The following is a 17,450-nucleotide window of genomic DNA, read 5'->3' on the forward strand; positions in this document are numbered from 1 at the left end:
AGTATAAATCTTGTGTCTTGTGTGTTTTCCGTGTGCCTAGCCTAGAGATCGCGATGCGTGTGAGAACGTGATCAGTGAGGGAGAGATCTTCGCGTGCACCCCAGTGTTCGAACCTCAAGGGATTTGACAGAACCCGAAATCTGACATTTGGCGCGCCGGGTAGGGGTGCGCTGGAGTTTTCCTTCGCTGATCCAGGTTCCATCGCTTTGTCGCAACCATGTCGGACGCTCGCCGCGCCCGAGCCAAGCACCGGGTTACCCTCGCCGCCCACGTCGCCCAGATGGCTCCTGTCAACGGGCCTCCCTGTCATTCTCCGTCACCCGCCGTCAACACCACCACCGGCTTGGCGGGGAACGAGCAGCAAGCATCCTCGTTCCACCCCTCGGTGCGGCGGGACGGCCGCACCGCCACTCCATCGCTGACCCCTGTCGGTTCGTTGTCTCACGCTCGTCGCGTTCCCACGGACGCGCAGGCCGCCCTGCTCATGGCGCGCGAGCTCCTGCGTTACCACCCAGTTGACGACCTCTACGAGGACTGGCTGGACCGCATCACTGAGCTCGTCGGTGCTGCAGGGGGCTCCCCTACACCGTTCCTCTTGCTGCCTCATCCACCGCCATCTACAGACGACGCAGCTCACACAGCGCCTCCACCACCCCTGCGCCAAGACGGCGCCCTGGCACCAAGGCGCGCAGCTCCGCGGCGCGACCCACCGCGCCAGGCGCCTGCGCATGAAGAAAGATGTCAAGAGGTTCCTCGACCGCAAGAGAACGCTCCACCGCTCCCCGCCCCACCACGTCGGGATCGCTTTTCGGGACAGGGCCTTGCGCCGCTTGCCGTGGCGGCGCGCGGGCGCCAAGATCAAGCTCCACCTCCACGGCGGGTCCTGGAAACCACGGCCGGCTCCCGCGCCTTCACCCCCGAGCTGCGTAGCGTCTTCTGGCCGGGCAAGTTCAAGCCGGATCTGACTCCTCGCTATGACGGCACCTCCGACCCTGCAGAGTTCTTGTAGCTCTATGAACTGAGCATCGAGGCGGCCAACGGCGACGAGAAAGTCATGGCGAATTGGTTCTCCATGGCGCTCAAGGACGGCACTCGTTCATGGCCACCCCCCCCCCCCCCCAGCTGCGGGTGACCTGCGCCGCGTCAAGCAACAACCGGGAGAAACCCTCCAGAAGTACATCCAGCGCTTCAACAATGTCCGCCTCAAGATCCCCAAGGTGACAGACGAAGCCATCTTTTAGGCGTTCTCTGATGGCGTCCGCGACGTCAAGATGAAGGAGGAGCTCGCCATCCACGAGGAGCTGTGCACATCCCTGGAGCTGTTCAACCTGGCGACCAAGTGTGCAAGGGTTGAGGAAGGGCGCCCTTCCCTCCTCGAGCTCCCAGCTGTCGACCCAGAGGAGAAGAAACCCAAGGCCAAGGACGTGAAGCACAAGGGAGGTGCCGTACTCGCGGCGGAGCCGGACACGAAGCGCGGCAGGGACAAGCCTGAGTCGTCCAAGGGTAGACGACTGTTCTGTGCCTTCCACAACGTACACAGCCACAACACCAACGACTATCAAGAACTTAGGGCCATTCGCGACGGACGCTTCGGTCGACGCCCCGAGCGCAACGACCGGGGCTACGACTGAGGAGGAGGACGTGGCGGAGGACGCTGGGACGACCGCAGCCCATGCCAGGAGTGGCGCGACCGACCCCGTGAGGACCACTGGCAAAATCAGCCTCGCGAGGTCGCCTGGAGGGATCAGCCTTGCGAGGATCGCCCTCAGGGCAACCCTAGTCTTCCTCCGCTGTCGCCACCACCAAGAAGGAACGACGACCACCATCAAGACAAGGGGCTGGGGGGCTTTCAGGAGCCGCGTGCTATCGCCTGCATCTTGGACGGAGCTCAAGCCCCAGCCTCGCAGGGTATCTTCAAGCAGTTTGCTCGCGAGGTGAACGCAGTCCTCCCCAAGCTCGAGGCCACGCGCCCGCCCAGGTGGTCCAAGTGTGCCATCACCTTCAGTTCGGCAGATCAGCTCAAGTGCGCAGCTACCACTGGCACTTGATACGTCTCCATCGTATCTACTTTTCCAAACACTTTTGCCCTTGTTTTGGACTCTAACTTGTATGATTTGAATGGAACTAACCCGGACTGATGTTGTTTTCAGCAGAATTGCCATGGTGTTGTTTTATGTGCAGAAAACAAATATTCTCGGAATGACCTGAAACTCCACGGAACATCTTAGAAAAAATAATAAAAAATCCTCGCCAAAGATGAAGACCAGGGGGCCCACACCCTTCTCACGAGGGTGGGGGCCCCCCCTAGGGCGCGCCCCCTACCTCGTGGGCCCCCTGGATGCCCTCCGACGCCAACTCCAACTCTATATATTTGCTTTCGGAGAGAAAAAAATCAGAGAGAAGAAATCATCGTGTTTTACGATACAGAGCCGCCGCCAAGCCCTAAAACCTCTCGGGAGGGCTGATCTGGAGTCCGTTCGGGGCTCCGGAGACGGGGATTCGTCGTCGTCGTCATCATCAACCATCCTCCATCACCAATTTTATGATGCTCACCGCCGTGCGTGAGTAATTCCATCGTAGGCTTGCTGGACGGTGATGGGTTGGATGAGATTTATCATGTAATCGAGTTAGTTTTGTTAGGGTTTGATCCCTAGTATCCATTATGTTCTGAGATTGATGTTGCTATGCTTAATGATTGTCACTAGGGCCCGAGTGCCATGATTTCAGATCTGAACCTATTATGTTTTCATGAATATATGTGAGTTCTTGATCCTATCTTGCAAGTCTATAGTCACCTACTATGTGTTATGATCCGGGAACACCAAAGTGACAATAATCGGGACCACTCCCGGTGATGACCATAGTTTGAGGAGTTCATGTATTCACTATGTGCTAATGCTTTGTTCTGGTTCTCTATTAAAAGGAGGCCTTAATATCCCTTAGCTTCCAATAGGACCCCGCTGCCACGGGAGGGTAGGACAAAAGATGTCATGCAAGTCCTTTTCCATAAGCACGTATGACTATATACGGAATACATGCCTACATTACATTGATGAATTGGAGCTAGTTCTGTGTCACCCTTTGTTATGACTGTTACAAGATGAACCACATCCGGCATAATTATCCATCACTGATCCGGTGCCTACGAGTTTTCCATATACTGGTTCTCGCTTATTTACTTTCCCACTGCTACTGTTACAATCACTACAAAATACCAAAAACATTACTTTTGCTGTCTTTTCTTTTGTTGCTGTTACCACCACTATCATATTACTTTGCTACTAAACACTTTGCTGCAGATACTAAGTTTCCAGGTGTGGTTGAATTGACAACTCAGCTGCTAATACTTGAGAATATTCTTTGGCTCCCCTTGTGTCGAATCAATAAATTTGGGTTGAATACTCTACCCTCGAAAGTTGTTGTGATCCCCTATACTTGTGGGTTATCAAGACTAATTTCTGGCGCCGTTGCCGGGGAGCATAGCTCTATTCTTTGAGTCACTTGGGATTTATATCTGCTGGACACTATGAAGAACTTGAGAGATCCAAAAACCAAGATCTATCCCTCAACTATGAGGGGAGGTAAGGAACTGCCATCTAGCTCTGCACTTGATTCACTTTCTGTTATGAGTAAGCTAGCGACACCTACACCTGCTTCTGCTATTCGTTCTGATATGTCGCATGTTATTGATGATGCCACTTCTGCTATGCATGATACTTATGATGAAACTGCTTCTATGCCTGATACTACTGTGCCCCTTGGGGAATTTCTTGATGAACAAATTGCTAGGGCTAGAGAAAAAGAAATTATTGAATCTGAATATGATGATGATAGTGATGATGAAAATATGCCTGTTATTCCCGAGGGTTATCTTTTTGATATGGAATCTTCTACCACTATTTTCGCTTGCAAAGATAGATATGAGCTTAAGAGGTTATTAGTTAAATGGAACAAAGAATCACTTAGAGATAAAATGAAACCCGACCCTGCTTTTGCTACTTCACCTAACTGTGTTCCTGATAAGGATTATGAATTCTCCGTTGATCCTGATATATTTACTTTGGTTGAATCTGATCCGTTTTATGGCTATGAATCTGAAACTGTTGTGGCACATCTTACTAAGTTAAATGATATAGCTGCCCTGTTCACTAATGATGAGAGATCGCGTTACTTTTATATACTGAAAATATTTCCTTTCTCATTAAAGGGTGATGCTAAGATATGGTTTAATTCTCTTGATCCTGGTTGTGTGCGTAGTCCCCAGGATATGATTTATTACTTCTCTGCTAAATATTTCCCTGCTCATAAGAAACAAGCTGCTTTGAGGGAAATATACAACTTCGTGCAAATTAAAGACGAGAGTCTTCCACAAGCTTGGGGGAGGCTTCTCAAGTTACTTAATGCTTTGCCTGATCATCCTCTTAAGAAACCTAAAATACTTGATATCTTTTATAATGGACTAACCGATGCTTCCAGAGATTACCTGGATAGTTGTGCTGGTTCTCTTTTCAGGGAAAGAACACCAGATGAAGCTGAAATTCTATTGAATAATATGTTGACAAATGAAAATAATTGGGCACCTCCTGAGCCACCTCCTGAGCCAGCTCCTGCTCCAATTACTGAGCCTATTCTTAAACCAACTCCGAAGAAGAGAGGTGTTCTATTTCTCAGTCCCGAAGATATGCAAGAGGCAAAGAAATCTATGACCGGGGCTACGACTGAAGAGGAGGATGTGGCGGAGGACGCTGGGACGACCGCGGCCCATGCCAGGAGTGGCGCGACCGACCCCGTGAGGACCACTGGCAAAATCAGCCTCGCGAGGTCGCCTGGAGGGATCAGCCTCGCGAGGATCACCCTCAGGGCAACCCCGGTCTTCCTCCGCTGTTGCCACCACCAAGAAGGAGCGACGACCACCATCAAGACAAGGGGCTGGGGGGCTTTTAGGAGCCGCGTGCTATCGCCTGCATCTTGGACGGAGTTCAAGCCCCAGCCTCGCATGGTATCTTTAAGCAGTTTGCTCGCGAGGTGAACGCAGTCCTCCCCAAGCTCGAGGCCACGCGCCCGCCCAGGTGGTCCAAGTGTGCCATCACCTTCAGTTTGGCAGATCAGCTCAAGTGCACGGCTACCACTGGCGCTTGATACGTCTCCATCGTATCTACTTTTCCAAACACTTTTGCCCTTGTTTTGGACTCTAACTTGTATGATTTGAATGGAACTAACCCGGACTGATGTTGTTTTCAGCAGAATTGCCATGGTGTTGTTTTATGTGCAGAAAACAAATATTCTCGGAATGACCTGAAACTCCACGGAACATCTTAGAAAAAACAATAAAAAATCCTCGCCAAAGATGAAGACCAGGGGGCCCACACCCTTCTCACGAGGGTGGGGGGCTCCCCCCTAGGGCGCGCCCCCTACCTCGTGGGCCCCACTGGATGCCCTCCGACGCCAACTCCAACTCTATATATTTGCTTTCAGAGAGAAAAAATCAGAGAGAAGAAATCATCGCGTTTTACGATACGGAGCCGCCGCCAAGCCCTAAAACCTCTCGGGAGGGCTGATCTGGAGTCCGTTCGGGGCTCCGGAGACGGGGATTCGTCGCCGTCGTCATCATCAACCATCCTCCATCACCAATTTCATGATGCTCACCGCCGTGCATGAGTAATTCCATCGTAGGCTTGCTGGACGGTGATGGGTTGGATGAGATTTATCATGTAATCGAGTTAGTTTTGTTAGGGTTTGATCCCTAGTATCCATTATGTTCTGAGATTGATGTTGCTATGACTTTGTTATGCTTAATGCTTGTCACTAGGGCCCGAGTGCCATGATTTCAGATCTGAACCTATTATGTTTTCATGAATATATGTGAGTTCTTGATCCTATCTTGCAAGTCTATAGTCACCTACTATATGTTATGATCCGGCAACCCCAAAGTGACAATAATCGGGACCACTCCCGGTGATGACCATAGTTTGAGGAGTTCATATATTCACTATGTGCTAATGCTTTGTTCCGGTTCTCTATTAAAAGGAGCCTTAATATCCCTTAGCTTCCAATAGGACCCCGCTGCCACGGGAGGGTAGGACAAAAGATGTCATGCAAGTTCTTTTCCATAAGCACGTATGACTATATACGGAATACATGCCTACATTACATTGATGAATTGGAGCTAGTTCTGTGTCACCCTATGTTATGACTGTTACAAGATGAACCGCATCCGGCATAATTATCCATCACTGATCCGGGTGCCTACGAGTTTTCCATATACTGGTTCTCGCTTATTTACTTTCCCGTTGCTACTGTTACAATCACTACAAAATACCAAAAACATTACTTTTGCTGTCTTTACTTTTGTTGCCGCTACCACCACTATCATATTACTTTGCTACTAAACACTTTGCTGCAGATACTAAGTTTCCAGGTGTGGTTGAATTGACAACTCAGCTGCTAATACTTGAGAATATTCTTTGGCTCCCCTTGTGTCGAATCAATAAATTTGGGTTGAATACTCTACCCTTGAAAGCTGTTGCGATCCCCTATACTTGTGGGTTATCAAGACTAATTTCTGGCGCCGTTGCCGGGGAGCATAGCTCTATTCTTTGAGTCACTTGGGATTTATATCTGCTGGACACTATGAAGAACTTGAGAGATCCAAAAACCAAGATCTATCCCTCAACTACGAGGGGAGGTAAGGAACTGCCATCTAGCTCTGCACTTGATTCACCTTCTGTTATGAGTAAGCTAGCGACACCTACACCTGCTTCTGCTATTCGTTCTGATATGTCGCATGTTATTGATGATGCCACTTCTGCTATGCATGATACTTATGATGAAACTGCTTCTATGCCTGATACTACTGTGCCCCTTGGTGAATTTCTTGATGAACAAATTGCTAGGGCTAGAGAAAAAGAAATTATTGAATCTGAATACGATGATGATAGTGATGATGAAAATATGCCTGTTATTCCTGAGGGTTATCTTTTTGATATGGAATCTTCTGCCGCTATTTTAGCTTGCAAAGATAGATATGAGCTTAAGAGGTTATTAGTTAAATGGAACAAAGAATCACTTAGAGATAAAATGAAACCCGACCCTGCTTTTGCTACTTCACCTATCTGTGTTCCTGATAAGGATTATGAATTCTCTGTTGATCCTGATATAATTACTTTGGTTGAATCTGATCCGTTTTATGGCTATGAATCTGAAACTGTTGTGGCACATCTTACTAAGTTAAATGATATAGCTGCCCTGTTCACTAATGATGAGAGATCGCGTTACTTTTATATACTCAAAATATTTCCGTTCTCATTAAAGGGTGATGCTAAGATATGGTTTAATTCTCTTGATCCTGGTTGTGTGCGTAGTCCCCAGGATATGATTTATTACTTCTCTGCTAAATATTTCCCTGCTCATAAGAAACAAGCTGCTTTGAGGGAAATATACAACTTCGTGCAAATTAAAGAAGAGAGTCTCCCACAAGCTTGGGGGAGGCTTCTCAAGTTACTTAATGCTTTGCCTGATCATCCTCTTAAGAAACCTAAAATACTTGATATCTTTTATAATGGACTAACCGATGCTTCCAAAGATTACCTGGATAGTTGTGCTGGTTCTCTTTTCAGGGAAAGAACACCGGATGAAGCTGAAATTCTATTGAATAATATGTTGACAAATGAAAATAATTGGGCACCTCCTGAGCCACCTCCTGAGCCACCTCCTGATCCAATTACTGAGCCTATTCTTAAACCAACTCCGAAGAAGAGAGGTGTTCTATTTCTCAGTCCCGAAGATATGCAAGAGGCAAAGAAATCTATGAAAGAAAAAGGTATTAAAGCTGAAGACGTTAAGAATTTACCTCCTATTGAAGAAATACATGGTCTTAATATACCGCCTGTTGAAGAAACATATGATCTTAATTCTTTATTTATTGAAGAACCTCCTGATCCCGATATCCCGACACAGGTAGTAAATGTAAATTCTCTCTATAGATATGATAAAGCTGAAGTCCCTCCTACTAAAATTGCTAGTCAGTGCTTGGATGAGTTTGATAACTTTATGTTTAAGCAAGACGACTTCAATGCTTATTTTGGTAGACAATTAAAAGAAAATGCTTATATGATTAGACGCTTGGGTGATTATATGGCTAATATTAAAGGTGAACTTAAACTTGTTAGCAAACATGCTTCTATGGTTACCACTCAAGTAGAAAAAGTACTTAAGGCTCAAAAAGAAGTGCTTGATGAAATGAATAGTAAGAAAAATGATTATGATGTTAGAGTGGCTACTAGAACTAGTAGAATGACTCGGGAACCTTTGTATCCTGAAGGCCACCCTAAGAGAATCGAGCAAGATTCTCAAAGAAATAATATTGATGTTCCTAGTTCTTATAAAAAGAAGAGGAAGGAAAATGATTGAACTGTGCAAACTTCTAGTGAACCTATTGCTGAACCGCCTGATAATCCAAATGATATCTCTATGTCTGATGCTGAAACACAATCTAGTAATGAACATGAACCTAATGAAAATATTAATGATGATGTTCATAATGATGCTCAACCTAGTAATGATAATGATGTAGAAATTGAACCTGCTGTTGATCTTGATAACCCACAATCAAAGAATCAACGTTATGATAAAAGAGACTTTGTTGCTAGGAAACATGGTAAAGAAAGGGAACCTTGGGTTCAGAAACCCATGCCTTTTCCTCCGAAACCATCCAAGAAAAAGGATGATGAGGATTTTGAGCGCTTTGCTAAAATGATTAGGCCTATCTTTTTGCATATGAGATTAACTGATGTGCTCAAAACAAATCCTTATGCTAAATATATGAAGGATATAATTACTAATAAAAGAAAGATACCGGAGCTGAGATTTCCACCATGCTTGCTAATTATACTTTTAAGGGTGGAATACCAAAGAAACTTGGAGACCCCGGAGTACCTACTATACCTTGCTCCATTAAAAGAAATTATATTAAAACTGCTTTATGTGATCTTGGAGCCGGTGTTAGTGTTATGCCTCTCTGTTTATATCGTAGACTTCACTTGAATAAGCTGACACCTATTGAAATATCTTTGCAAATGGCTGATAAATCAACTGCTATACCTATCGGTATTTGTGAGGATGTGCCTGTTGTGGTTGCAAACGTTACTATTTTAACGGACTTTGTTATTCTTGATATTCCCGAGGATGATAGTATGTCTATTATTCTTGGAAGACCTTTTCTTAATATTGCAGGGGCTGTTATTGATTGCAACAAAGGCAATGTCACTTTTCATGTTAATGGTAATGAGCATACGATACACTTTCCGAGGAAACAACCTCAAGTTCATAGTATCAACTCTATTGGAAAATTTCCATCGATTATATTTGGAGGTTTTGAATTCCCTCTTCCTACTGTCAAAAATAAATATGATATACTTATTATTGGGGATGTGCATATCATTGTTGAGGTAACTTAGTGTTATTCGAAATTTCTCCGGTTTCATGATTATCGGAATGAGTTTGTTAACAAGACTTGATCAACCTTGTTAGTGGATTCTTTTTGATGAGCATGAGATGGATGAAACTAGAAGCACAACCTTCTGTACCCCACTTTCACTTTTACTTTCTGTTATTTATATTAAATAAAGTAAAAATAGTATTTTTCTGTCTGTTTCCTGGCTTATCTGTGCAACATAAAAATATCCCAAAAATAAAAGTCCTCAGAATGACATGCCAATTTAATATGATTTTTTCGGGAATATTTGAGGATTTACTGTGCAAAACTTACCGCGGGAGGAGCTGCCACCTGGCCACGAGGGTGGTGGGTGCCCCCCCCCCTCTAGGGCGCTCCCCCTGCCTTGTGGGCCCATGGTGGCCCTCCTCCACTTATCCCAGGACCCATCTTCTTCCCCTGTCTCACACAAACCCGAAAAACCAACTCAAGCATGAGTTCCAGCCACTTTTGCTGTGATTTTCGATCTCCTTGCTCAAAGCACCTCTCGCAAAACTGCTTGGCGAGATTGTTCCTTGGTATGTGACTCCTCCATTGGTCCAATTAGTTTTTATTCTAGTGCTTTATTCTTTGAAAATTTGTGATGCATAGGTGACCATGTTCTTGAGCTTGCATGTCAAATTTATATGGTCCCAAGTAGTTCTAATGCTTGATATAGGCTCTAGGCACTTATAGGAGTAGTTGCTATCAATATTATTGAAGTTGGTTCATTTTTTTTTGAAGTTACTAAAAATTTCAGATTATTTCAGAAAAATAATGAGGAGATTTTTGAGGGGCTCATCGAGCCAAAGCTCGAAGGAAAAGGCACCGAAGCCTAAGTATAATTTGCCGCACACCGCGGAGATTCGGGGGTGTGAATGGCCTTCTGATGATTTCTTGAGAGCAGCCGGTATCTATGAAGATTTTCATGAATTGACTCACAATGCAGGCATCACCGCTTTCCTCCATGACCAATGCGATCAGTATCTCTTACTCACAAATACTTTTGTGCAAAACATTCATTTTCATTCTAGGAACTCACCACCTACGGTGGAGTTTCATTTATATGATGAGCATAAGGAGATGTCACTTTATGATTTCTGTCGGATTTGTTTAGTCCCTTTTGAGGGCAAGACAGAAGAACCACATTATGATGATGTGGCTGGGTTTATTGATACTATCACTGTAGGAGAAACTAGGAAGATTTCCGATGCACGAATCACTAGCATACATTTTCCTGTTTTACGTTACTTTGCATTATTTGCTAGTCGTTGTTTAATTGGATGCGGAAACTGTGGAAACCTTAGTATCCTTGATATAATTATTCTGCACCACGGTATATATAGTGATAACACTTTTAGTATGGGCGGTATTATTGCTAGACGGTTAAGTATGAACTGTACTAAGGGTCCCATCTTTGGAGGCATCTATGCTACACGCCTAGCTGCACATTTTAACATACCTATTAGGCATGCTGAAAAGGAAGAAAAGGTGTTGCCCCGTGTTTATCTAGATCATAAAAGTATGGTGGCACATGATTTTATTGTTAAGAATAGGGCAGGACAGCCTAAATATCAATTTTTCTTTAACAAACATCACCCTGAGACTATTATCTTGCCTGCTCCTTCTTTGTTTGATTTGACTGTAGGCACGTACCTTGTTCCGTTGACGGCTATTCACGCCTACCGGAACCCTGCACCAGCCGAGGAGCCAGAACTGGAACCACAATTTGATCCTGCACGGCAGTCTAACTATCAGTGGGATCCGGAGATGATTGCCAGCCAGTGGCAATCGGAGCCTTCTTCTTCCTCATCACAGTACGACCCCAACAACTATTATTATGGATATCCGCCAGGCCAGCCGTGGCCATAGACCAACTTAGGCCAAAAGCCTAAGCTTGGGGGAGTACGTATTTCTCACCGACATTACATTTATGTTCACACACACTCATTGCTAAATGTCGGTGCTCATACTTTTTTCACTGCAATATCCATGCTAGTTTATTTTCTTTTTCCTGCTTTCTTCTTGTGTGTTTGTTAAACCTTAAGAAAAACCAAAAAAAATTAGTAGTAGTTTATTTTTCTGCTGTAGTAGTAATAATTAAAAAGAAAACCCAAAAATATTTCCCGCTCTTCTTTTGCTTGTTGGGAGCTTTCCCGTGTAAATAGTTTTATTTCTTTTCTTTTATTTGGGGGTCAGTAGGAGAATACCATAATTAAATTGTTGAAGTGGCTCTTATATGCATTATTGTTGATTTAACCCAGAGCCCATATTGCCTTGTCTTCTCCTGTTTATTGAATGCTCGCAGATTCCAGCTTAGTCCAATGCACGTACACTCTTATTATTATTCACACCGTTCGGTCATGCAAGTGAAAGGCAATTATGATGATATATGATGGGCTGACTGAGATGAGAAAAGCTGGTATGAACTCGACCTCTTTTGTTTTTGTAAATATGATGAGTCCCTCGTTCTTGATTCAGCTTATTATGAATAAACATGTTTGCAATGACAATTAGAGATCATAGTTTCTTGTGTCATGCTTGATTAGCTATGAATTATAATGATTTACCTTGTGTGCCAACATGCTATTGAGATGGTTATGATGTGGTATGATGGGGTGGTATCCTCCTTTGAATGATTTAAGTGACTTGACTTGGCACATGTTCACGCATGTAGTTGAAACAAAATCAACATAGCCTTCACGATATTTATGTTCATGGTGGATTATATCCTACTCATGCTTGCATCCAATGTTTATTAATTTTAATGCATGTACATGGCTGTTGTCACTCTCAAGTTGGTTGCTTCCCAGTATTTTGCTAGCCTTCACTTGTACTAAGCGGGAATACTGCTTGTGCATCCAATCCCTTAAACCCCAAAGTTATTCCAGATGAGTCCACCATACCTTCCTATATGCGGTATCTACCTGCCGTTCCAAGTAAATTTGTATTAGCCAAACTCTAAACCTTCAAATAAACATTCCGTTTTGTATGCTCGAATAGCTCATGTATCAACCAAGGCTGTCCTTATCTTCCGTGTTAGGTGGGTTATTCTCAAGAGGAGTGGACTCCGCTCCTCACTCACGAGATAAATGGCTGGTCACCAGGATGCCCAGTCCCATTCTTTATGCAAACTAAATCAAAATTAATTGCAAACAAAACTCCCCCTGGGACCTAATGTATGTTGGAGGCACTCGTTGTTTCGAGCAAGCCATGGATTGATGCTTGTTGGTGGAGGGGGAGTATAAACTTTACCATTCTGTTTGGGAACCGCCTATAATGTGTTTAGCATGGAAGATATCACCATCTCTTAGTTGTTACGTTGACAATGAAAGTATACCGCTCAAAATACAATTTATCTCTATTTCAGAACTGAGCTCTGGCACCTCTACAAATCCTTGCTTCCCTCTGCGAAGGGCCTATCCATTTACTTTTATGTTGAGTCATCACCCTCTTATTAAAAAGCACTAGCTAGAGAGCACAACTGTCATTTGCATTCATCACTGTTAATTTATATTGGGTGTGACTATGGTTGAATCTCTTTTACCATGAATTACAATGTCTAGTCAGTCCTTGATCTTTAAAGGTGCTCTGCATTTATGTTTTGCGGTCTCATAAAGGGCTAGCGAGATACCATCTTGTTATATCATATTATGATTGTTTTGAGAAAGTGTTGTCATCCGAGATTTATTATTATGACTTGCTAGTTTATTATGCTATTGATATGAGTAATTATGAGACCTGAGAATTATTGCAAATGTGGTTAGTTATGATCTATGCTGAAAACTTGAATGCTGGCTTGACATAGTTATTACAACAAGAGCAAACAGAGTTTATAAAAGTTTTTCTTTCTTTCTTTCAGTTTGTCAACTGAATTGCTTGAGGACAAGCATGGGTTTAAGCTTGGGGGAGTTGATACGTCTCCGTCGTATCTACTTTTCCAAACACTTTTGCCCTTGTTTTGGACTCTAACTTGTATGATTTGAATGGAACTAACCCGGACTGACGCTGTTTTCAGTAGAGTTGCCATGGTGTTGTTTTATGTGCAGAAAACAAATATTCTCGGAATGACCTGAAACTCCATGGAACATCTTAGAAAAAAAATAAAAAATCATCGCCAAAGATGAAGACCAGGGGGCCCACACCCTTCTCACGAGGGTGCCCCCCCTAGGGCACGCCCCCCTACCTCGTGGGCCCCTTGGATGCCCTCTGATGCCAACTCCAACTCTATATATTTGCTTTCGGAGAGAAAAAAATCAGAGAGAAGAAATCATCGCGTTTTACAATACGGAGCCGCCGCCAAGCCCTAAAACCTCTCGGGAGGGCTGATCTGGAGTCCGTTCGGAGCTCCGGAGAGGGGGATTCATCGCCGTCGTCATCATCAACCATCCTCCATCACCAATTTCATGATGCTCACCGCCGTGCGTGAGTAATTCCATCGTAGGCTTGCTGAACGGTGATGGGTTGGATGAGATTTATCATGTAATCGAGTTAGTTTTGTTAGGGTTTGATCCCTAGTATCCATATACAAGACTCTAACTACAACGATACTGAAACGATACGAATTACGAACAGTGATCCCGGGCTCACGGTACTAAAGTCTAGACTTGGATAATACAAAAGTACTATATATTTGAGTTCTTGATCCTATCTTGCAAGTCAATAGTCACCTACTATGTGTTATGATCCGGCAACCCCGAAGTGACAATAATCGGGACCACTCCCGGTGATGACCATAGTTTGAGGAGTTCATGTATTCACTATGTGCTAATGCTTTGTTCCGGTTCTCTATTAAAAGGAGGCCTTAATATCCCTTAGTTTCCAATAGGACCCCGCTGCCATGGGAGGGTAGGACAAAAGATGTCATGCAAGTTCCTTTTCCATAAGCACGTATGACTATATACGGAATACATGCCTACATTACATTGATGAATTGGAGCTAGTTCTGTGTCACCCTTTGTTATGACTGTTACAAGATGAACCGCATCCGGCATAATTATCCATCACTGATCCGGTGCCTACGAGTTTTCCATATACTGGTTCTCGCTTATTTACTTTCCCGCTGCTACTGTTACAATCACTACAAAATACCAAAAACATTACTTTTGCTGTCTTTACTTTTGTTGCTGTTACCACCACTATCATATTACTTTGCTACTAAACACTTTGCTGCAGATACTAAGTTTCCAGGTGTGGTTGAATTGACAACTCAGCTGCTAATACTTGAGAATATTCTTTGTCTCCCCTTGTGTCGAATCAATAAATTTGGGTTGAATACTCTACCCTCGAAAGCTGTTGCGATCCCCTATACTTGTGGGTTATCAGCGCTCTCCCAATGCTTTGTTCGCCCGTCATCAGCAATGCGCAAGTCACCAAGACCCTCATCGACGGCGGCGCAGGGCTCAACGTCCTGTCCGTCAAGACATTCGACAACCTTCAAGTGCCATACGATCAGCTTCAGCCCACTAAGCCCTTCTAAGGAGTGACTGACGGCTCCACCACACCAATAGGGTAGGTCCGCCTCCCCGTCACCTTCGTAGAATGCAACAACTACCGCACCGAGTTGATCAACTTCGACGTCGCCCACATCCGCCTGCCATACAATGCCATCCTCGGGTATCCAGCCCTGGCCAAGTTCATGGAAGTGACGCACCACGGCTACAACGTCCTCCAGATGCTAGGAGGTGGTGGGATCATCACAGTCCCCTGCAAAGAAAGAGATGCAGTGTGCTCCCTCGAGCGCGCCTTTCAAGCAGCGTCAATCGAAGACCCCGACAACAATGCAGCCCGGTACCCTCCTGAGGTTGTCCCCAATAAGAAGAAGAAGCAGCTACTCCGTACCGGACCTCAGGAGGGCAGCACCGCAAGTGGTACCTCGTCAGGATCAGCGCCCGCACCTGGAGCTCCTCCCTCCCTCACATAGGAAGGCGCGCCCAGTGCCCTCCTCGGGCAGGGTTCGGGGGCTCTCTGCTGGAGGGCCTCAAACCTTTCCAGCGTCGCGAGGGAGGCGCTCAAGCATCACTTGGAGGCGTGCTTCGCGGCACATCTCCCTCGGTAAGACACCAGGCAAGGAGCGCCCGGCGCGCAGGAGTTCATCACCGAGGTATCTCAGGAGCTTCAGGAAGCAAGAGCAATACGCAGTGACTACCACCCACCTGCCACTACTGATAACCCACAAGTATAGGGGGTCGCAATAGTTTTCGAGGGTAGAGTATTCAACCCAAATTTATTGATTCGACACAAGGGGAGCCAAAGAATATTCTCAAGTATTAGCAGCTGAGTTGTCAATTCAACCACACCTGGAAACTTAATATCCGCAGCAAAGTATTTAGTAGAAAAGTAATATGATAGTAGTGGTAACGCTAGCAAAAGGTAATGATAACAGAAGTAATGTTTTTGGTATTTTGTAGTGATGATAGCAATAGCAACGGAAAAGTAAATAAGCGAAGAACAATATATGGAAAGCTCGTAGGCAATGGATCAGTGATGGAGAATTATGCCGGATGCGGTTCATCATGTAACGGTCATAACCTAGGGTGACACAGAACTAACTCCAATTCATCAATGCAATGTAGGCATGTATTCCGAATATAGTCATACGTGCTTATGGAAAAGAACTTGCATGACATCTTTTGTCCTACCCTCCCGTGGCAGCGGGGTCCTAGCGGAAACTAAGGGATATTAAGGCCTCCTTTTAATAGAGTACCGGAACAAAGAATTAACACATAGTGAATACATGAACTCCTCAAACTATGGTCATCACCGGTAAGTATCCCGATTATTGTCACTTCGGGGTTAACGGATCATAACACATAATAGGTGACTATAGACTTGCAAGATAGGATCAAGAACACTCATATATTGATGAAAACATAATAGGTTTAGATCTGAAATCATGGCACTCGGGCCCTAGTGATAAGCATTAAGCATAGAAAAGTCATAGCAATATCAATCCCAGAACATAGGGGATACTAGGGATCAAACCCTAACAAAACTAACTCGATTACATGATAAATCTCATCCAACCCATCACCGTCTAGCAAGCCTACGACGGAATTACTCACGCACAATGGTGAGCATCATGAAATTGGTGATGGAGTATGGTTGATGATGACGTTGGCGACGGATTCCCCTCTCCGGAGCCCCGAACAGACTCCAGATCAGCCCTCCCGAGAGGTTTTACGGCTTGGTGGCGGCTCCGTATTGTAAAACGTGATGATTCCTTATCTCTGATTTTTTTCTCCCCGAAACCAAATATATAGAGTTGGGGTTGAGGTCGGAGGATCTCCAGGGGGCCCACGAGGTAGGGGGCGCGCCCTAGGGGGGCAGACGCGCCCCCCACCCTCATGGACAGGTGGTGGGCCCCCTGGTCTTCATCTTTTGCAAGGATTTTTTATTATTTCCGAATAGATGTTCCGTGAAGTTTCAGGTCATGCCGAGAACTTTTGTTTCTGCACATAAATAACACCATAGCAATTCTGCTGAAAACAGCATCAGTCCGGGTTAGTTCCATTCAAATCATGCAAGTTAGAGTCCAAAACAAGGGCAAAAGTGTTTGGAAAAGTAGATACGACGGAGACGTATCAACTCCTCTAAGCTTAAACCTTTGCTTGTCCTCAAGCAATTCAGTTGACAAACTGAAAGTGATAAAGAAAAACTTTTACAAACTCTGTTTGCTCTTGTTGTTGTAAATATGTAAAGCCAACATTCAAGTTTTCAGCAAAGATTATGACTAACCACATCCACAATAATGCTTAGGTCTCAAGTTTACTCATATCAATAGCATAATCAACTAGCGAGCAATAATAGTAAATCTCGAAAGACAACACTTTCTCAAAACAATCATAATATGATATAACAAGATGGTATCTCGCTAGCCCTTTCCGAGACCGCAAAACATAAATGCGGAGCACCTTTAAAGATCAAGGACTGACTAGACATTGTAATTCATGGTAAAAGAGATCCAGTCAAGTCATACTCA

The sequence above is a fragment of the Triticum urartu genome, chromosome 2 (assembly GCF_003073215.2).
Source record: "Triticum urartu cultivar G1812 chromosome 2, Tu2.1, whole genome shotgun sequence".
Taxonomy (NCBI): Eukaryota; Viridiplantae; Streptophyta; class Magnoliopsida; order Poales; family Poaceae; genus Triticum; species Triticum urartu.